Source organism: Phascolarctos cinereus, unplaced genomic scaffold (genome assembly GCF_003287225.1).
Source record: "Phascolarctos cinereus isolate Bilbo 61053 unplaced genomic scaffold, phaCin_HiC Scaffold_1;HRSCAF=81, whole genome shotgun sequence".
Lineage (NCBI taxonomy): Eukaryota > Metazoa > Chordata > Mammalia > Diprotodontia > Phascolarctidae > Phascolarctos > Phascolarctos cinereus.
Window position 1 is genome coordinate 208,957,029 of NW_027555514.1, and position 22,211 is coordinate 208,979,239.

The following is a 22,211-nucleotide window of genomic DNA, read 5'->3' on the forward strand; positions in this document are numbered from 1 at the left end:
CTTTGTCAAGCCTTTTTTTCCTACATTGGAGCAGTCTCCAGATGTTGAATTAAGAGTTAATGCCAACAGTCTTGAACAGATGGGGAAAGGAGCACAAGGAATCATAGCTTACAATGAGAAACTCAGAATTACTCAAGCTTTAATACAAAGGAGAATATCAGAATGTCTTTTCTCTCCTCAAACTTCCTTTTAGAGACTCAGGGCGGTTATACTGGCACTGCTTTACTTTTTTGTCTTTGTTTTCCCCAGCGCCTGGAACATAGTAGGTACTTAATAATGCTTGCTGATTGATATGAATATTTTATCTTAAGGTGAATAAGAAGAGTCTGCAAAACACCATTCAATACTATAACAATGTAAATGGGAAGAACTACCACTACACAATAGAAAATAAAGGTTGCAAAACCATAAAAAGAAGCACAGTCCTAAAGAAGAGAAACAAGAAGATGCCTCCCCCCCCCCCTTTTGCAGAGTGGGGTATCTAAAAAGGTGGAACACTATATACCGTATAAGATTCTTTGATAATACATTCATCCGTTTTTTCCTCTTTTCTTTTTCAAAAAAAATTTGTTATAGAAAATGTCTTTCTGGTAGGAAGAGGGATATAGGGAGGTAATTTCGAAACTGTAAAAATCAAAGATATTGATAAAATTAGTTTTAAAATATATATGTAACCTTTTCTCAGGATGAACCATCATAGTAGGAAGTATAATTTAATTGGAGTATAATTAAAATTCCTTACAAGTCCTTGATTTACTTCCCATGGCTACAAACCCTGCTTGCAAGAAGCTCGCAATCAAATGGGAGAAACAATAAGCAACATGCAAACAATTATGTACAAACAAGATATATAGAGGATAAACTAGAGATAATCTCACAGGGAAGGTGCTAAGATTAAGGACCGGGAAAGGCTTCATGCTGAAGATGGGACTTCAGCTGAGATCTGAAGGAAACCAGGAAATTGAGGAGGCAGAGATGAGGGGGGAGTTCAGAGTCAAAGATAAGAGTGTCTTATTTGAGGAAAAGCAAGGAAACCAATATCACTAGATCCCAAAGTACCTGGAGAGAAGTAAAGTATAAGGTAGGAAGGGGCCAGGTTATGAAGGGTTTTAAAGCCAAAGATTTTGTATTTGATACTGGAGTTAATAAGGAGCTACTTGAGGTCATTCGAATAGGGTCAGACTTGTGCTTTAGGAAAATCAATTTGACAACTGAGTAAAGGATGGATTGGAGTGGATAGAAACTTGAGGCAAGGAGACCCACCAAAAGCCCAAGCATGAGATGTCAGCAGGGTGAAGGGACATCCCCTGATGTTTAATAAGAGTGAAGGAGAAAGTGCTAGAAGGCATCTGAGTGATATGAAATAAAAAACAAGGAAAAGAGAGAACTCTCTCTGAGAATGGTCTTACTCTTTTTTTTTTTTTTGCTTTTTGGTGAGGACTGACTCCAAGGCTCTATCCACTGAAGCACCTAGCTGCCCCTTAGTCTTAATTTTTTCAGTGAAATATGAGGCAAGGTTCTCTGCTAAAAGGGTAAGAAGACTATGAGAGGCTTAAGAAGGGATGAAAAGGTTAGGAAAAGCCACTGCAGTAAGGAAAATAGTGAATATTTGGAAATTTCACATCTGAAATGTAACCTTCCCCCTTACATTGCTCAAGGGTGCTGGTGACCAGTGTACCTGTGTGGGCATGTCAGAAAAACACAGAGGAGAAATGCGCACAGGCAGAAAGATGAAAACATTCTTACCCTTCAATTAAGATGCCACGGAATAGTCATCAAAGATGCACAGAATCACAATGCATCATCAGATTCCTCCACTTTCCTCTCTCCTCGGAGGGGAAATTTCGACCTGTGTTGAATACTCACTCAGCAACTCTCAGGTTGGTTTTCTCCCTCAATAGCCAAAGACCAATGAGCCAAACTAATGTCCTTCAAATCTGAATAACTCATGTGTCTCTTCCATCACTTTCCGATGTAACAAACTGGCAGACCACATTACCTCACATTCACTTGATTATCCAGTCTTCTTAGGCCTTCAGAACACTCACAGATACACAATTTTTATCCAGTACCTTGGTCATCATGGTAGCTAAAAGGGCCATTCATTCTATGAACAAGAAATACGGACCTGTTTCTCCCCTCTCTCCGTTTCTCCATTAAGATACCAAGTTAGTAACATCTCCCACGAAAATCAGTGTAGTTTTATAGGCTTTAGCATTAGAGTAGGCTTAAGGGAAGAATAGGAACTCAAAAGATTAAACTCGGAACTGAATACAAAAGGTTGGGTGAGGCATTGTACTCCACCCCCACCTTCACCCCCCAACTCAGTCAGATTTTTCTCCATTTTATAGTCAACTGCATTGAGCCTTTTAACCATTAGATATTACCTAGAAGAAGAGACTCAGAACCTCAAGTAATCTTCATTTTCCTTAAAGACTTCCTCTGGGCCTAGAGGATAAGAAGTGTCTAGAGAAAGAATAAGAAGACTAGCTTGAGCAGGCATGATTTAGACAGCAGCTGAGAAAGAAGTCATCTATCACTTTTGCATATATTTACTCATCACATCCACAGCAAGAAATATACCAAACAATTTCTGAGATTTGCTCAGTAGGACTTTTCTTTGGGAATGTAGTTTTTAAAATACTTTCATGTCCTAAGATTAAAACACTGAATTAAAATTTTTAATCTCATATCCACCAGAAGTAGTGACTTCCTGGATCAGAGGATTATAGATTTAGAGCTAGAGGGGACCCCTGAAGCCCTCTAGTTCAAACCCCTCATTTTACAAATAAAAACTGAGGTTAAGCCCAAGGTCACACAGGAAATAAGGCAGAGCCAGGATCTAAAGCTGGCCAGGTCTTCTGATTCCGAATCCAGCATTTTTCTTTTTTAGGGTACCACAATATGCCTTTCAGCCACAAGGATACATCACTACTGTCTGTGAAGTTGTGACAGACTGAGGTGCCAGAAGCTTAATGGGGCCCCAGAAGACCTAGAAATTTAATTTCAAGAAAGTCAAATCCTCCTCCAAAATATTTCTATATAACATACATGTGTATATTTGTATATGTCTGCGCACACACACACACACACACACACACACACACACACACTCTTACATCTTTTAGCCATACCCTCTTAAAAGAGGCTTGTACAGCTTGAAATCCTTTGGTGGGCCATGGGTTGTGCAGGCCTGCTCTGAAATCTTAGAATCTCTATTTGCTGAAGTCTAAGGTTGATTCTTTGCCCAAAACCAAGGAAGTTAGCAACCTCTTTTTTTCTTTATAGAGGGAGAGGGATTGGGCCTGTGCTATCACAGAGACAGAGAACAGCTGGATTAGGAAATTCCCTTATAACAATACAGGTCAGCAGCACCTTCTCAACAATTTAGCTGCCTAGATCATTGAGAGGTTAAATGACTTACCAAGGTTCCACACTATTACATGCAGAGATAAAATCTGAATCCATGTTTTTCTGGTTTCAAAACCAGTTCTCTATCCATTTTGCCATCCCATTTATCAGTACTGACCAAGTAGTTCTCATATAGCAGGAAGACTCCTTCATCAGAATGTAAGCTCACTGTGATTAGGACTGGGTGCACGCACGTAGTTGGTGCATAATAAATTCACTTAAGACTAGAAATCTGTTTATAGCTGTGTGACTTTGGGCAAGTTACTGAAATCTATTTCAAGCCTTTTTCTCCAGCTATAAAGTGGGAATGATAATAACTATCCTCACAAGGTTGCTTATACATCCAATATCCATTTAGTATTTATTGAATGAAATTAAGCAGCTAGCAGCAAACCACAGGAAAAGCTGAGAAAATCAACTTCCCTGAGGGTAGCTCTGATGGGGGCGGGGCCCAAGCCAAGATCTTTGCCCTTTGCCCCAAAGGGAATCTGACTCACAGGCCCCAGACTCTCATCTCCCTTTGAAAGCCTTAGCCTTAGCCTTACCTTTTAATCTTATTCAGATGCCACCTAAAAGAATCTGACTCCCTTTTGTCTATAGGCCCCAGAAAGGCCTTCTCGGGTCTCAAACAGTTCCTTATCGACTCCCCTTATCTCCTTTTGAAAGTCCTGGCCCCACCCTGTGATTTTGTGCAGATGCCTTTCAAACTTCTGCCTTCCTGTTCCCTCCATTAGCTATTCCCATTGTCTATTCAATCTCTCAGACCTCCCCAATTAGAATTCTTACCTAGACCCTTTTCCCAACCCCCTAGCCTGGCCACCCAAAGTTACTTTAGTATTTAAGATCCACCTTGGCCCTCATTCAGAGGCTGAGAATCTCAGGCCCACAAGGCTGAGAACTTCTCATGCACGCTCATCTTTACGGGCGTTACCCAGCTGAGAATCTCTCGTGCCCCAAAGGCTGAGCCTTTCTTATGCCCGCCTGTCCTTACGGGCGTCACCTGGCCTCTGTGATTTATCACTAATAAACTTTTCCTCTGGCTGAAGAAGATTTGAGTTAAATTCACTCAGCAGGGCCCGGTACTGTGATCTTGGGGATTTTGCAACACCCCAAAAGTCCTAGACCTCTTCAGCTCCACTGTAGATCCAGAGAAAGAGCAAGACAAATGAATTTCAATCCAAACAGTGACAACAGGATCTGAATTGAAGTTCCCTGAGATAAAAATCTAGTTCAAGAACATCTAATACCATTTCTCTCCAGCTGGGTCAGAATTTTCTTTAGCCTTGCTTTTTAATAATAATCTTTAATGATCTCTCTCTCACCTCATTCATGTCTGACTGGATGTGCTGGAGCATCAGAGTATTGTAATCAAGTGTAACGGTACACATTCCTCCTCTCCACCCCCACTCACACAAGACCTTGTATCTCGTGTTCCTCAAAAGCGCATAAGGGGAAAATTCAGTGGTTCACTATCATGGTAGCTTTATAATTACACCTCAGAGCCTGCTCAGAATATTAAGCAGTGTCTCCCACTATATGGCTATAAAGGGTACAATTTCTATGTAGAAGTCCTATTGTGGAAGACACAATCATTTGCCAGAATAGCACATGGTGCACTGGGACACTTCCAAATTTTTTTTTGTTTGTTGATATAAGCTTCATGCCATCTTTATTTACCCACTGTTGTTTTGTTGGGAAATAAAAAAGAAATGGCTGTGAGTTTAGGGGATTGGGCATTAGCTAACTACCAACATGGGCCAAGAAAGTTGCTGCTAATGATCTTAGTGGCATCTCCTTTGTCAAACTATAGCCAAGATAGGAAATCAAATCTGTTTTATCTTTTCATTTAATGATACAAAAAAGACTTAAAGAGTTTTAAAAAAAAGTATCTCCATCTCTTCTTTGCAGAAGTGGGGGACCATGAGTGTGGAAAATTACATATAATGTAAAAATCAATTCTGAAATATTGTTAGGTCTGCTGAAGCACTTTTTTCCTTTTTTTTTTAAACTCACTGTCACTATGGATGGCTTGCTGAGTAGGGGAGAAATAAGAGACGTATTTGGAAATGAAGGTGGTATAAAAATGACCCACAAAAATGTTTTCAAAATGACCTACCTCATAAAAATATTAAGCACCTACTATATGGTATGTAATGAATGATGATGAAATAATACAAGCAACAGTATGCTGAAAATTACATAGAACTATACAGAGTAATATATTATTGTTATGATGATATTAAATGATAAGAAACTTTTTACCATTTAAAGCAAACACCCAATATAATAAATTCAAATCGCTTTATGAGCAATGACTCAAATGAGTGGTTCCTGAGGTCAGTAAGGAGCAAGAAATATAATTTTGTTTCATCTAAGTGAATACTATACTTTACCTTGATTAATTCAGTCAGACTAAAGTAGAGTAAACTGAGACTAGAGAAATTTAGAAATTTAAAAAACCATTTCCCTAATTACTGAAACAGAATCACTCAAGTTATAATTTCAAATGCCTTAGAGCCCAAAATGGGGCCTGATTTATCCAAAAAGAATAGTAGCTACTGCTGTTCGGTCATTCTAGTCATGTCCAACTCTTCATGACCCCATTTGGGCTTTTTCTTGGCAAAGACATTGGAATACTTTGCCATTTCCTTCTCCAGCTCATTTTGCAGATAAGGAAACTGAGGCAAACAGGGTTAAGTGATTTGCCCAGGGTCACACAAATAGTAAGTGTCTGAGGGCAGATTTGAGCTCACTAAGACGAGTCTTCTTGACTCCAGGACTAGTACTCTATATACTATGCAACCTAGCTAAAGGAAACCAGCAAAATTAATCTTGGTAACTGTAGCCATACTGCCTACAATCAAGAATGCAGAGTAAAAGGAACCACTTCTAGGAGCTTGAGCCAGATTGTTGTATTTGTAGCATTCACAGAATTACCAATGATTCAGCTGACAAATAGAAACAGCTGCTAAAGCAGAAAACTAAAAACCTCACTGACACAAGTGTTTTCATGACTGCTGCTGACTGAAGGCAGAAAAAAGAAAGATAGGAGAAATGAACATATGATTAAGATGATAATTTCAGTTCTGAATCAACCCTTAAAGTAAGACTTTTGACCAGGGGTGGAGTATCATTAACGAAGGCCAGGAGGCCTGTTCGTTTGAATACTTTAGGAGCTGAAAGGTATTTAAATTGAGAATGTTTTATTTACTTATTCATTGAATATTTGTTATGTCCCCACACAACTGCTTAATCAGATGCCACAGCAAATAGCTGGTATGACTAGGATAAGTGACAAAACAGCTTCCTAAGAATTCAGAGAAGATAATATATCACAAGAGGGATAGTGATAACACTCCCGATTTCAAAAGTCCATGTGTAAACACACAGTCAGTAGGTAAAAAAACCAAAGGCAATCTAAGATCTTAATGCAAAGATGTAAATTTGATCTCTTAAGTATGATAATTGAGATGTGATTCAACACTAGACTATGGCAATAAAAGGGTAGGTCTTACTCAAAAGTAATAACAGATTACTACATGTAAAAGGAATATTGAATAGAATTATACATCAAGTTAGACTCCAGTGTGGACATACATAGCATGGAAGGGAGAAAGCATGGTGGCAAGAGAAATACTGTTGACATTGCTAATAGTATAAAGACGGGGATCTGGAAAGAGACAGGAGTGGGCCTGTGATTTCTTTAATATAGGAAATTCCTTGGGCCAATGTAGTCAGTAACTTCTCTGTAACTTAGTCTTAGAGAGTTCCTTGGAGCACTGGTAAGTTAAAGGATTAATCTAAAATCCTTCTGCCAGTATGGGTCAGAGATGAGACTTGAACCCAGGTTTTTCTAGATTTGAGGCCAGTTCTCTATCCACTATTCCACGCTGTCTCTCAAATTGAAATTTCTCTGTCTAGTCTCAATGTACAGCACTGTATAATAACATGATATTATCCAGTTAGAACAAAGAAATGGATGCGTCCCAGAAGCAGATCACAAAGCTCAAGTGGATACAATAGATTGTAATGACAGACAAATCCTGGTGGTCTCCCACTACTAACAACCAAACAGCTAAGGCATTCCCTGATGGGACTTGCTGATGATTTCATACAAGAAGGAAGTACCAAGAACTGCTGTGCTGGACCTGACTATGCTCAGTCAAGTATATTAAACAGGTAAACCAGAATGACAAGAACCTTACCAGCAAATGTCCAATTACAGTTCCTGATAGATAAAGAAGGGAATGTCTGGCATAGTATGAAGTATCCCCCAGGTTTAGAAAAAAACAATTTTGAAGAATTCAAAGAATAGAAAGGAGAGATCTGATGGTCAAGAGAAATAAGATGCTCTAAAGAAATTTGGGGGCAGCTAGGTGGCGCAGTGGATAGAGCTCCGGCCTTGCAGAGTCAGGAGGACCTGAGTTCAAATCCAGCTTCAGACACACAACACCTACTAGCTGTGTGATCCTGGGCAAGTCACTTAACCCCATTGCCTAGCTAAAAAAAACAATTCTGATGAAACAATTCAAGTTATTTCAATGAAGAAGAAAAGAGAATATTGACTAAACAGATGGATTTAGCTATAAAAAGAATTAAATTATCAGATTGTTTAAAAGACAAGTACTGAAGAAGGGAACAAGGTCAAATAACCAAGGATAAATACAAAATTATAGTACTCAGATCTCAAACTACAAATGCTACAAATCAATAGAGTAGGGAACTGATAAATGACTTGCCTAAGACCACAATATCAGTATGTATCATCAGAGGCAGCACTTGAACCCACACCTTCCTAGTTGAGGCTATCTTTCAATCCCCTAATACCAAAATGATTACCAGTTAAGAAAAGGAGATCCCATTAACGGGACAGATTAGGTACACAGTATATAAACAAACACTTAGTGTTTGATAAACCTAGTGCTTGATAAACACAAAGACTAGCTAATGCAGTAAAAACTTACTATTTGACCAAAATTTGGAAAATGAAAAGCAGCTTGGCAGACATTAGGTATAAACCAATACCTCCTGCCTTATACTGAGATCCCAGGTCCAAATGGATACATGATTTAGAAACAATTGCAAATTAAAGCAACTCTGAAGTCCAAGTTCACACCCATAATATTTGCAAAGCCGGCAAAAAAAGGAAACCCTTAACTGCTGAAGGGACAGTATGAAAACAGGTACATCCATACAATCACTCTTAATTCAGCCATTTCTAAAGCCATTTAGAACCATGCCTCAAAGTCGGTCAACTGTGCATATCCAGCAAAACCACTACTTGGTCTATACCCCCCAAGAGATCAAGTAAAAGAGGAAGGGGACCATATGTACAAGAATATTTACAGCAGCTCCTTCCGTGATAGCAAAGAAATAGAAACTAAGGGGGTATCCATCAACTACAAAATGGCTAAACCAATTATGGTATATGAATGTATAAGAATACTATTGTGCTATAAAAAATTATGAAGAGAGTAGCTTCTAAAAAACCCAGGAAAACTTGTATGAATTATTACAAATTAATCAACACCAGAAGAACAATTTGTAAGATAACAACATTGTTAAACAAACACCTTTGAAAGGCTCTGGAACTGTGATCAATGAAATGATGAAGCACAATCCCAGAGGACCCATAATGAAACATACTATATGCCTCCTGACAGAGAGGTGACAGACTCAGAGCATTGGGGCACATTTATTTTAGGACAAGGCCAATGTGGGAATTAAGTTTGGCTTGACTAGGCATATTTGTTCCAAACTTGGGTTTTTTTCTTTTGGGAGAAAGGGGGAGAAAGGTGGGAGAGAATTGGTTTTTGTTCACGGAAAAAAATACATACCTAAAGTTTTAAAAACCAAAATAATGGTACTATTTAATAAGAATGTTAGGAATGCTACGCTGAATGAACTGAGGATTGTGATAAATGCTAAAGACAACAGAGGGGGCTTTTTTGTTTATATTGGAAGCAAGAGGAAGATCAAAAGGCTAGGAATGATCTCTGGGGTTTATGGAATGATAATGGACTAAAAAAAAAAAGCTAAGCTGTTCAACTCCCATTTTGCTCTGGTTTTCTCAAGCAAGGTAAATTTCTTTAGCCAAAGTATAGAAGAAAAAAAGGGTATTGGTTAACCAAACGAAGCCTGGAAAAGAGAACACCTCGGTGTCCACAGTGGCTCAAATGAACTGTAGCCCAAGATCCTGAAAGAATATGTAGAGGTAATTAATGAGCTAGTATCAATGACTTTTGGAAAAACTGTGGCAAACAAGAGAAGTACACAAAAACCCAGAGACAATAAACGTCTCCATTTTCAAAAAAGGGAAAAAGGTAGGCTGTTCATACCTGGTTTGGTGAGCTTGACTTCGATTCCTGAAAAAAGTTTTATGAGTCATTATTAAAGGAATGATTTATGAGACTTAAAAAGAAAAGCAATGATGAGTTGAGGCAACACATTCTTACCAATAACAAATCATATCACGCTAACCTTATTTTTTTTTTGACAGGGTAGTAAGGTAGGTAGATCTAAGGAATGCATAGATATGTTTTGTCTGGATTTCAGTAAGCTGGATGTATTGCACTCTACCTCAGGTGGGTGAATTACAGCTTGTGGTAATAGTGCTAATAAGAGGTAATTACTGCATAACCCAGCCAGTAGCATTAAAAATGCTTCATAAAACTTACTTCTATTCTACTCTCTGGGCTGTGTTTTAAAAAGCTGGAGCCCACCACTATTTAGCTGTAGTGATGCTGCCCTACTGGGTAATAATCTCAAGAACTAGCAGATTTTTTTAATCCTTTGCACCCTGTGAACCAATTTTCTAAGTGAAGTGACAATAATGTTATTTTACTGCACTTGCTCTACCACCTGCCAAAAGGTTCCTCCTTTGACCAAGAGTTAAATAAATCTACATTTGATTTACTATTATTGGAATTTCCATGAGGCCATTAGGCTAGGCCAGAAGTATTTTTTATTCAAAATTTTAGAAGGTAAAAGATAAGTGAAAGCCAGCTGTTTAATGGGTTCAAGGTGGCCAACTCCATCCAACTATTGTCACTTGCTTTTATTTTACACAAAATATGAATTACGCAAATGCAATTCAATAAACATTAAGTGACTACCATATGAAGACCCTGGATGCAGTGCTAGTTGCTAGAATATAAAAGATAAATATGACAAAGATTATGTCTGTGAGGAATTTACAATTTAATAGTGGAGAAAGACAAGATCACAGGATCATAAATTTAGAGCTGGAAATGTATACAAATAATTGTGGTACAAGGGAGCAGACCGTACAATTATACATTTTTTTCATTTCCTTTTTTTTTTTTTTGGAGGCAATTAGGATTAAGTGACTTGTCCAGGGTCACACAGCTAGTAAGTGTCTGAGGGCAGATTTGAACTCAGGTCCTCCCAACTCCAGGGCCAGTGTTCTATGTACTGCATCACTTAGCTTCCCCTAGCCTGTATAATTAAACAAGAAAGGGAGGATAGAGTTCTTATAAGAAATATGAAGTAGGAGGGAGGAGTGTACAGGTCAAAAGAAAGGTTTGTAGAGGATTTAATCCTTCAAGGAAGACTCAGATATCAACAAGAAGAGAATGGGGAGTGGGAGTGGGAATAGTGGTGGAGTCTGTTCCAGGAAAGACGCATCATGACATGAACAAAGGCCCGGTAGATACAGATGGATAAGAGAAGAACAAAGTAGGGAGAGTAAATCAGAAACAGCATACATCTGAAAAGGTTCTGTATGTGTGAGGATTAGGAGTTTATACTTCTTTTAATAGGCAATGGGGAGCCATTGAAGAATTCTGAATGGTGATTTGACCACAGCAGCGCTTTAGAAAATAGGTAGAAATGCCCGATGAGAGAAGAAACTGGAAATTGTTATTAGTAATATTAGCAACAGTAGTAGCAATAATACTTATGTTAATAATAACAACTAAGTTTTTGTTTAGGGCCGATCTTAAGAGTCTGATAAGGGTTTAAGATCCAAGGCAGAGTTTGACCTCTGCTCAGGCTTTCACCCCAAAGGGCTCAGGGGATTAAGTGGTACGTTCCCCAAATTCCTTCCTGATAAAGAGGTCTCTGAGACATCCCTTCTCTCTCTTTGAACCTTAGATTTACGTATTTACTCCTCTATGCAGGTGGCACCTAGGCGCCTGGGGAAAACCTTGGAATCTACAGCCCAATCTAGGAACCCTGATAAGGAGGAAATTCATGATTGTTACATCCTCAGCAGATGTTCTGGGGAGTATCTCACGGGGAGGACTCTTTGAAGTTAGGCTAGATCTTCCCTATATATTCTGTGCCCTCAGATGAATAAACTGAGTCAGTAATTCTACTCCGCCTGGCCCATGTCATAAGTTATTTCACGCCTCTCCGTTCGGTGTACAATCTGGTTGCGGGCAACAAGTTTTAAAAATACAAAAGCTATTATTATATATGAGCTACGCTCACTTTACAAATGAGGAAACAAAGAAGCTAAGCGACTTGCCAGGGTGACAAAACTAATAAGTATTTAAGGCAACCCAGATCTTCCTCAATAGAAGTCCAATGTTCTATCCATTATACTATCTTGTCTCTTCAATGGTACATGCAAAGAAAGGTAATGAGCATAACTAGGAAAGAAAGAGAGAGAGATTGCCAAAGCATAGTCAAAAGGACTTGAAAATCGATGGATGGGAAGGATGAAGGAAATAAGAGAGTCAAAGAGGAATCTCCAAGCTTCTCAGCCTGAGTCACCAGAAGGAAGATGGTACACTCAATAAAAGTATAAGAGTTAAGAGGAGTGATAGATTTAGGGGGGAAAGATGAATTTTGTTTTGTGTATGTTGAGTTTGAGGTGTTTTGCAGAGCCTCATGTGAAGAAGATAACAAGTCCTAAGGCAGATTTCCCTGTCCTTCTCCCTCACTTCTAACAAACATGCCAGTACTGAAATTCCTATTTATAGCCAAACCTACAAAATTAATTTACCACTTAAGCTTTCTAAAACTTTTTTTTAAATTAAAGCTACCATAAATCTTGGTTTCAAATGAAGGTATAAAAAGGAGTCCCTAGAAAATCAATTTTTGAAAGTAGTTCCAAACATGCGTTAGTCACTTATTTAGTATAATAGTAATAATAATCCTTTATTTGTCACAGGGTGCTCTTAGATACATGAGTTTGTTCAGCCCTCACAACAAATAAACAGCAGTCAATAGACATAAGATTTTAATCTGGAAAATATTTAGCATCTCTTGGCTTTGAGGGAATACCTCAAAATAGATACACTATAGATATTCAAAAGCATGAAAGCTCCCATGTGGAGGAGTGTTGCAACAAGAATAAAGCAAACAATATTTGCAGACTTCTTGTGTGGTTATACAAGAAAAGCTAGCCAAAACTAACCTGTCTTTCATCTGACTAATAATCTTGCAGATTGACTTAGCAGATTATTTTCTCACTTTTTTCCATGAAGCATTTCAGAAATCAGTATGCTGTACTACCTGAATTTTTTAATTGCACAGACATGTAGCAACTATGTGAAGTAATAACAAAAACATCAAATATGTATGTATACTTTAAAGAAAAAAATTTCATCAAGAATACCTTGGTTTTGTATTTCAAATAGTACTGATAAGTATTATATAAATATACAAATGTGTTTATGTAAAAAAAAGTATGTATATATTTTCTTTCCTAATCATGTTTTATTTACCACATATGCTTTTGCAAAGAAAACATCATTTTATTTGGTGTGAAATGGCAGCATTGTAGCAGAGGTTTATCATGAAATTCCTAAAGTCAGCGAGTGGTGGAACAGTGGACCCAATTATCTTGGCAAAAAACAAAGCAAAGCACAGAAATGTTTTGCAAAAGCAAACTACCAGGCAATTTCATAGGTAGCTGAAATAAAAGGGAAATTCTCCTCATTTCCCCAATATGTTACACAAAAGAGAGCTGTTATATTTATTTAACATTTACCCAGTTACCCTGGACTTGTCACTTAATCTCTCCCAGCCTCAGTTTCCTGATCTGTAAAAGGTGGAAGCAGCATAGCACAGTAAATATACAACCAAGACCCAGGGTGAGGAAGACCTGGGTTTAAGTCCTGCCTCTGACAAAACCAGCTGTGTGACTGCAGACTCCAACTCCAAAGTACAAAACAGCTGGCAATCTTCATAGGTAGAAGGCGTTACCTTAGGGATAGTCCCTACATTGATGAAATCACAGGTCTGAACTGGACCAGAAAAACATGGAGAATCAAAAGAGATCATTTAAGTCAGGGACTTTTGCAAATAAAATCTCATACAGAAGCCAGTTATTTTATTATTGTTATTATTATCATTATTTTAATGTCAATTCAGAGATCTGGAGCAACTCTTCCGCTTGACATGCCAACCACAAAGACGGCACCATCAAGCAGTACCACTTTTCCCTTGACTGACAAGCCAGGTGGATAATTGGAGTGTTTCAGTAGCTAAAAGCTCTTGGTAAAGCACTCTGGTGGAGCCTCTTTTATAGGCGTCCCCATCCACCTGGCCTACCAGCATTGCTCTGGGTTATTGTTTTCAAGCAAGGTTGGGTCGGGGCACAGGCACCTCCCTTACCTAATGGAGAAAAGAAGCAGGATCAAGTGTATTTTAAAGGAAAAGAAGGTTAAAGAGGCTTGACAGTGAAAAGTCTACAAGGCTGAATACAAATCCCAAGAAAACCTAAGGACACCATTAAAAGCAAACCCAGGGAAAGGAAGGAACAAGTTGTAAAACAGGAAGGCGATGCATCTAGGACTTGCAAAGACATACCACCATTCGAGACACGAATTAATGGACTCTAGGTGCCCCTCCTTTACAGAGACATAAATTGAAAATTCACTTCTTAAACGTCTATCAGAGGAAACACACACACACACACAGCTCTACAGAACAAATTGCTTAAGCCAGCAGGAAGTTCACTAGTAACACCCTAAACATTAAGAATTGTTTTTCCAGCACTGATAAGTTCGTGCCAGCTCATGTTAGTACACAGTGCAACACAAACATTCTCCTGCAAAGCTAGTTGGGCAGTCATTATCTGACATATTTCTACATTTCAAGGAGCGAAGATTTTTCTCTAACACTACCCCCTTCACCAATGCAGATCACAACCATGCTGCATCTTATTAGGTCTTCCTAGATGGCCTTGGCCAAAAAATGTCATCACCTAATAATGAGCTTTTCCAAACTCATTTGGGCTAGTCTTTGTACTGTCTATTGTTCAGCCTCTACTTGAAGCCTTTTCAATTTGGTGGGACCTATTGACGGATAGCTTAGGCCTGCAGTTGGGAAGACCCGAATTCAAATCCTGCCTCAGACACCTACAAGCTGTATATCCTTGGGAAAGTCACTAAACTTCTGCTAGTTTCCTTATCTGTAAACCAGAAATAAAAATAGCACCTATCTCCTAGGATTGTTGTGAGGATCAAATAAGATAATATTTGTGAGGCACTTAACACAGTGTTGGCACGTGGTAGGTGCTATAGAAATGTTAGCTGCTATTACTGTTGTTGTAAGCCAGAGATTATTTGTTGTATTCCTCTGAGGGACTGAGGTCACCTCCAAACATAAGGAGACACCAGAGTTTAAGCATAAACTCTCTCATCTCAAGGTGTCTTAGATAGATAATATTAATCCTCTGTAGCCATTTTTATCCCAAAAGCTATGTATCTTAGCAACGGGCAGGATCTTCAAACATTTACTGAGTTCCTACTATGTGGTGGTACAAAGATGAGACTGCCCTCAAAGGGCTTAAAGCCTAGTTGGGGAGAGAAGACATACACATAAAGAAATAAATTAACACTGGGAGGTTTAAGAAATATACGTTACAAATTAACAAGGTTTAAGAAAAATGTCTTGGGAATTTAAATGAGGGTGTGACCACTGATAGCTAAATCAGGAAAGGCTTCCCAGTATCTCAGGGTCAGAAGAGACTTGGGCAGCCATCTAATCTAAACTACACCTACTAAGTAGCTTAAGCAGACTTCATTGAATTAGCACAAGTCTCTAACAACCACTGATAACATAGTGCCTTACACAGATAGGTGCAGGATAAAAATTTTAATAAATATAATACTGTTTCGATGCAGAAAACATTGAGTCCCAAATCTGTAGATGAATTTTTAGAAAACAACCCAATGTCTGATATCCAAGACATACTGAAAACTAACATAAATCTCTAAGTCCTAGAACCATTCCACAGTGGATAAGTGGTCAAACGATATGAATAAACAATTCTTAAAAGAATTAAAAACTAGTAGCAATCATATGAAAGGTTGTTCCAAATTACTACCATCTACCTATCATTGAGGTGGAGTGAAGGATAAGGACTTTAGAGTTTAACAGACTGGAGAATTCAGAAGGTATCTGGTAGAGCATCAACCAATGTGTATATAGAAGATAAAGATTAGGCACTAAAATTCATTGAGGAGGAAACTGAATACCCTGCCGGTTAGCAGATAATGGCCAACAGGTTCTGTACTGAGTAATAAACGGATAATGTGAACTTTAAAAGAAGAAAGATTTCTGAGGGAAAGCAATATGGAGGAGAATCTGGGAAGTGGCAATGAAGAATGAGGAATATTCTGAATGTCTTGCTTTCACCAGTGAGTTGAGGGGGTATTAACCAGAAAGCCTCACCAAAGATGCAGTCATTAGGAGGAAGCCTAGTCTCAACCAGTGCCAGAAGGTGGAGGGAGCAAGAGAAGAAGTAGTTTAATTTGAGATAATATTAAAGAGAGTACAGTGGAAATAGAGGGTAGATTTGGACGGAGCAAGGAGAGGGCTGAGGTGGATGGGAATGAAGAAGTAGAAACACAGGTATTCGGTATCACTGGAGAGTAAAAAGGGATAGAAATTTTCTAATCTTTGAGAAAATAATCCAGGCAGTTGATCTATGGAAAATGGAGGTCATTTGAGAAAGGTAGGTGATTGGAAGGTTCAAAGTCATTCCTTTAGGTACCTGGTCACAGGCACTGTTACTGTGTCTTGGGAGGCCTCAGAAGGTGCGCCTCAGGGCTGGTACTAGCAAAAAGAGTTATGTCCAAGGACTTCATTATTAAAAACTAGTATGCACAAAGCACTATGCTAAGGTGCTAAGGGATACCATGTCATAAGAGTATATCCCGTGCCCTCCAAATTTAGCTGATGAGACAAGCCATATACATATGAAATAGTTACGTGACAAAGTGAAACACAGGCAACTTGTATTCACTTTTAGTAGAAAATGGCCACGTTTTCTCAAACCAAAATTGGGATATAGAAGAGTCCTGGAGGAGATGGTGCAAAAGAAAACAGAAAAGATAAGCTGGAGAGACCTGAATATTGAGTTTTAGTGGAAATTGCAAACTAGATAAATAGGGTTGAGCTGGCCACCTTTATTTTCTAACTGTATTTTCTTTCTTGAGATATTTTTAATTCTAGTTAAAAAAAAAAAGGAACCCTGGATTTTTGTGGAAGTGGGGGGCATGGGGTTACTATTCATTATGTGATTATAAGTTCTTAAGGACTGGGAGAGAACAAGGGATGTAAAGGTTTAAAAGACAACTACAAGGAGAAAAGTGATTAAAGAAGCTTAATTCCAAATTTGGGCCATTTCTTATTTTGCAAAGTCACATTAATGTGGGAGAAGGGAAGCATTTCCAACAGCTTTCATGGAGCTGATGCAAAGAGGAAAAACACTGAGATCCAGGTGACTTCACACAGATCATACTGGCAGACTCACAGGCTCAATAAAAGTGTTTCCCTTGAATTTTCACTTTTTACTTTCTCTCATACATACTCACTTTTCCCTACTAATGTAGATATAAAGTGCAGAAGTGTCTGATTCTCCTATCATGCATAAGAGAAAGCAGAGCATGTTCCAGTTTTCATTCAGATAAAACAAAAGCTTTTTTATGCCATGTGTAGTTATCTATACTGTGCAGCGATCACAAACATCTCTAGAAAAAGACACTAGTTGCATGAGCATTATTTTATGTGCTATCATATGTCTTCGTTCTTACAATTTTAAAGAACAGACATATAAAGTAGTTCTCAGCTTTTTTGTATAATGAACTCTTTTGGCTGTCTTGGTAAAGCCGATGGACCTCTTCTCAGAATAATGGTTTTTGTTTGTTTGTTTTTTGCTTTTTGGTGAGGCAGTAAGGGTTAAGTGACTTACTCACGGTCACACAGCTATTAAGTGTCAAGTGTCTAAGGCTAGATTTGAACTCCGGTTCTCCTGACTCCAAGGCCAAAGCTCTATCCACTGCATCACCTAGCTGTCCCAGAATAATGTTTTTAAATACAAAAATTAAAATATAGATAGGCAGCTAGGTGGCACAGTAGAAACTGTGGTTGATTTAGAATCAGGAAGACCTGAGTTCAAATCCAGATTTATACACTTACTAGCTGGGTGACCCCAGGCAAGTCATTTAACCTCTGTCTGCTTCAATTTTCTCAACTGCAAAATTAGGATGATAACACTTCCTAGGGTTGTTGTGAAAATCAAATAAGCTAATATTTGTAATGTACTTAGCACAGAGCCTTGATCCTTTCCCCTATATCAAATATTTTTAAAACAAGTTTAAAAAATGGACCCCATCTTAAGAATCCCTGCTATATTCTTTCCGTGGTGGCCAAGCATTGGAAGTTGAGGGGATGCCCATCAATTGGGAATGGTTGAACAAGTTGTGGTATATAAATGTAATGAAATACTATTGCTCCATAAGAAATGATGAGCAGGCAGACTTCAGAAAAACCGAGAAAGACTTCATGAACTGATGCTGAGTGAGACGTGAGCGGAACCAGAACATTGTACACAGTACCAGCAACATTGTAAGATGACTAACTTTGATACACTTCACTCTTGACAACTCCAAAAGACTCATGATGGAAAATGCTATTTACATCCAGAAAACGACCTATGGATCTGAATGCAGATGGAAGCATACTATTTGCTCCCTTTTGTTGCTGTTGCTGTTTCTTCTTTCTTGTGGTTCCTCCCATTAGTTCTAATTCTTCTTTACAACATGACTAATGTGAAAATATGTTTAATATGAATGTATATGTATAGCCCATATCAGATTGCATACCATCTTGGGGAGGGGGAGAAAATTTAGAACTCAAAATCTTATGGAAGTGAATGTTGAAAACTGAAAATAATAAATATTTAAAAAAAAAGAATCCCTGCCATAAAGCTTTAAATTTCGTTTACTTTAACCTTATTCTCAATAAAAGTTTAAAAATAAAATTTTTCCCACAGAATAATAAACATACATCTCATATGTACATTAAGATATAATTGGGCAAAGCATGTTATATAGAGTAAAATAGTTGTTGTGATATTGTGGAAGGAATACTGATAGCCCAAATATTATATTAGTAGTGATACCAGCCCCCTGCCCCTGATATTTATTATAGCATTTGCTCTTTTTTTTCTTGATGGCTTTTACATGATTCATATTTTTACGCAAGAAATTGCTGAAAGGGATAACTTTGTCTCGATTAGAACTTACACAATGCCATCAACATCACAGACATTTTTGAGTGAGCAGCTATAGATAAATCCACGGAATGTGCAGACATAATCTTGCCATTTTACAGTTATCATCCTTGCCAATGAAAACACGCATGTGCATGTCAAAAATGTGAGTCACTCAGGCTCTGAGGAAATGTATAACTAAGGCTCAGAGAAATACACACCCACCTGGGCTTTCACGGTGGCCAAATTCAAGATTTAAAGTACTAAGGGCTTCTATATTAAGGTAAATGTTACCCTTTTAACACAGAATCTTTCCCCTCCCCTAAATGTCACTGCACATTACCACAGATCATTGCCTAAATATGTAAATCTTAAAACACTGGAAGGTCTTTGTTCACTTTTCTTGAAACGTCATTGTCTAGTTTCTTATTGTTTATAAAGTCAGCTGTTTTTCTAAAGAGACTCAAATAGTGGCTGACAGTTATCAACTCACTAAAAATTTATTGGTAAGTAACAATGTGGGGTACAGAGACCTCGAAGACAAGTCAGCCTAGGAAAAGAAGCAAAATACCCTGTGGGAGAGACAGAAGGCAGCCTGTACCAAGCGAGTTAAACCAGTACCACCATCCACCACCACCAATCACCTCTTCGACCACTACCCTTGACTCAAATCCCAATGGAGATATAGCCCAGAACCCTGAATCCAAGACCTCTGGGAACAGTAGTGTTACCAGATGACTAGCTCTGCTTCCAGCAACCATCACTGACAGGAGCAACCATTGCGGACAAGGAGACAGCCATATCCACCAACTGTGACCAATTGTGACCAGTGAAGCAGATAAATCAACCTTGCTGAAACAGAAACCCACCTTGATGGAGAGATATTGAGGTAGCACATGCCAGACAAGTCAAACTATCACCATCCCTATCTCCCCACATTCCACAACAGAGATAGTCTAAGATCTCGAGTCCAAAAACTTTGGAAATAGTGGTGTCTTCCAGATCATAAGTCCTGCTTTCAGCCCAGACCCCACAGACATAATGATGGGGAGAAATGACTATGGAGAAAGGGGCCCACCTTCACCACCAACAATACCAACTGATGGCCAATTGCCACCAAGAGCCAAGAGTAGGTCAACTCAAAAGCCCTGGGAGTAGAACATTAATCCTTGCTACCAAACTCCTTGAAGGTATCAAATGGTTCAACATTAGAAAACAATACAGTTTTAATCAGTGCAACTGACATTCAATATGATGAATTACCATACGCTTTGCAGCCACATTCTATGGACACTGGGACCTTTCCATCTGACCTGTAAAAGAAATCTTCCATGCTATCACCTCCATTAGAATGTGAGCTCTTAGAAAGGGGAGAAGGTCTCGCTTTTCTATTTGTATCCCTAGGGCTTAATAGCGCCTTGCACATAGTACCTAATTAATACGTTGTCATTCCTTCATTTATTCATGCTGCTGGTTTGACCCTAAGGACATCACTTAACCTCCCAGCGCCACAGGCAACTCTCTAAGACTAGAAGTTGAGGAACATTTGAGACCCTCAAGATCTGTTAATAGGTAGGAATAGTTTCCTTCCTACACTAGCTTCCTACAAAGATGAAAAATTACATGACAGACCAAAATTATGCAAATTATACCTGGTCTGAGTATTAAGGGTATACAAATACAAAGAGTTCTAATCCCCAAACAACTTTACGTTCTACAGAAAGATTATGCGTATGTGTATACATACATGAGAGAAATGATCATTCCTTTCTCATATTAATAATTAATGAATGAATGAGAACAAAAGGTTTTCCCCTTTTCTACATCCTCAGTCAGAAATCAACCAGTGTGGGAAATCTTGCTTAAACACTTACCCAGGCTAAGAGCTAATCAAAGACAGTAAAAAGAAATTCTAAGTTTGGGGTAATGGCAGAATTCCTGCTCTTTGGGTTTACTCAGCCTGGTCAGGAAAAATGTTGATTCTCCCTTTTGTTAAACAGATGATATGGAAATTGATAGGTCTCTTTGACCAAGATTTGGGTAATCCAAGTCATATACCCCAAGACTCTCATTGTAATATAGCCCAACTTCCCATTGCCATATTTATTCTCTCATTAATTGGCAATTAATCATAGTTGATTGTCAGATCATATATATGAAGATTTTATATGTGGGAATGTGTACATTACACATATATACATATACACATGTATACATACATACATATATATGTATATACATATATATGTCTGTGTGTGTGTGTGTATATATATGTGTATATATATATGTATATATATATATATATATATATATATAAAATCTTCCCATAGATATATGTGGATTTATAAATAGAAAGTAATTTGAGTAGCAAGGACACTACCGATCAGAAAAAATGAAGGTAGGTTTTAGGAAGGAGGAGGCACTGGAGCTGAACCTTGAAGAAAGAAAAAGATTTTGAGGAATGTGTAGATTATTAAAGAGATGGTAGGTGAAAATCTAAAAAGGGAAATAATAATTGCAAAGACCCAGTAAAGGAAATAATGAAAAAATGGTAGGAATGAAGGCAAAATAACACTTCCAAATCTCAAACTATAATACAAAACATCAACCACCAAAACTATTTGGTACTAGTTAAAAAATAGAAAAAGTAGATCAATGAATAGACTAGACAAGGAAATAATCAGAAGTAAATGTTGGCTTCTTTTTTCTTTAAAGGCAATCGGGGTTAACTGGGTCACAACAGCAAGTTAAGTATCTGAGGCCACATTTGAACTCATGTCCTCCTGACTCTAGGGCTGTTGCTCTGTGCACTCTATCACCTAGCTGCCCCTAATCAGAGGTAAATGAACTCAATAATAATCCAAAGTTCAATAAATTCAAAAATACTATCTAGAAAAGAACTGATAGGATAGGAATTTTGGGGAAAATAATAAAATAGTCTGGCACAAATTAGGTTTAGACCAAAATCTCACACCTTATTCCACAATAAATTCAAAATGGATGAGTGACCTAAATGTGCCATTACAAAATTGCAAGAGGGGCAGCCAGGTGGTACAGTGGATACAGCACCGGCCCTGGAGTCAGGAGGTCCTGAGTTCAAATCCAACCTCAGACACATAACACTCACTAGCTGTATGACCCTGGGAAAGTCACTTAACCCCAACTGCCTAGCCAAAAAAAAAATCTGCAAGAGATGCAGACCATATATCTTTCATAGTTATGAGTAGGGGGTGAATTCTTAACCAAACAAGGGACAGAGCCTACAAGCGATAAAAGGAAAAGTTTTGAAATATATGAAATTAAAAGCTTTTACACAATAATTAAT

At 38.2% G+C, this 22,211-nt stretch overlaps 1 protein-coding gene across 8 annotated transcripts in view; it reads right to left on the bottom strand.

Annotated features, from left to right (window-relative positions):
- PPFIBP1 (PPFIB scaffold protein 1) overlaps positions 1–22,211 on the bottom strand; it is a 205,792-nt gene that overhangs the window by 170,897 nt on the left and 12,684 nt on the right. Inside the window, exon 1 of one of the 8 annotated variants that reach the window (XM_078156748.1) lies at positions 1,747–1,972. The exons of the other annotated variants lie outside the window; for them this stretch is intronic. The gene's annotated coding sequence lies outside the window, so the exon portion shown is untranslated. Of the gene's footprint in view, positions 1–1,746; positions 1,973–22,211 lie in introns of those variants that run through there. 8 annotated transcript variants of the gene reach the window in all.